A 1,123-nucleotide genomic window follows, 5' to 3' on the forward strand; every position below is an offset into this window, starting at 1 on the left:
CCATGTTCACATGATGAAGAAGAAACGTAATTCAAATTAAGTTGTAAATTGAATTCGATAATTTGAAAATTCGAACTGACCCAATCCAAATTATAAGAGTTGGGTTTGATTGGATTAATTTTTTGAAACTAAATAGGTTGAAAAGAGAAAACGATGGATACAGTACCCATAGTAAACGAATTCTCTGATGTCTTCCCAAAAGATTTACTAGGAGTTCCTCCTTCACGAACCATAGGCTTCTGGTGCGAACCGACTAGTGGGTCCATACTCGCACGTGTGGATCATGTGTAAGGAAATTAAATACACATCGAATTGCCCATTTAGGATAACTAGCCATCGTATGAAAATAGACTCTTATAATAGGTCTCATTCACAAAATTGTATGTGTGTGCATTTAACTCTGATAGGAGGGTCACATTTAACCTCGAAATAGACTCTTATGATAGGTCCAAATTCACATTTTTAAATAAATATTTTAATAGGAGAGCATTATTTAAATAATCTATAATGAAAAGAAAAATGTGTGGATTTTTTATTTTTATTTGTATGAGGATTGAAATGGAAATTTACTCGAAATTAATGAATGAAAGTAAAAAATTGATGCAAGGTTTCTTCATTTAAAATTGAAAAGAGGAAAAAAAAAAAAAAAAAAACATTCCAGTTTTCCGGGAATCGAACCGGAGTCGCTCGGGTGTCAGACCAAAAAACATTCCGCTATTATACAGTAGCTTTGCTGATAGTTCATTATAATTACCCATTAATTATTTTTATTTGAAAAAAATAATCGCCGTTGCCGGGGATCGAACCCGGGTCACCCGCGTGACAGGCGGGAATACTTACCACTATACTACAACGACTTGGTTTGTTATGAAGACATGTTAAAGTAATTAAATATTTTATTTCAAACCTGTTGGCGGGTATCAAACCCGAGCCACCGGACAATTTCAGAAAATTTATCTCGGAAGTAACGATTAGGGGTGTACATGATCCGGGTTGGGTCGGGTTGAGCGATTTTTTGACCCAACCCAAAAGTTCGGGTTGGTTGGATTGGTAATCCAACCCAACCCGAAACTTTTCACAACTCAACCCAACCCAACCCTCTTATTTTCGGGTTGAGTTCGGG

At 36.2% G+C, this 1,123-nt stretch overlaps 1 non-coding gene across 1 annotated transcript; it reads right to left on the reverse strand.

Moving 5' to 3' along the window:
- Positions 1-785: 785 nt before the first annotated feature.
- Positions 786-857, reverse strand: TRNAD-GUC. Its single transcript has one exon. It is a non-coding gene; the product is annotated as a tRNA-Asp (tRNA).
- Positions 858-1,123: the final 266 nt, after the last annotated feature.

This window comes from Cucurbita moschata, unplaced genomic scaffold (genome assembly GCF_002738365.1).
Source record: "Cucurbita moschata cultivar Rifu unplaced genomic scaffold, Cmos_1.0 Cmo_Scf00039, whole genome shotgun sequence".
Classification (NCBI taxonomy): domain Eukaryota; kingdom Viridiplantae; phylum Streptophyta; class Magnoliopsida; order Cucurbitales; family Cucurbitaceae; genus Cucurbita; species Cucurbita moschata.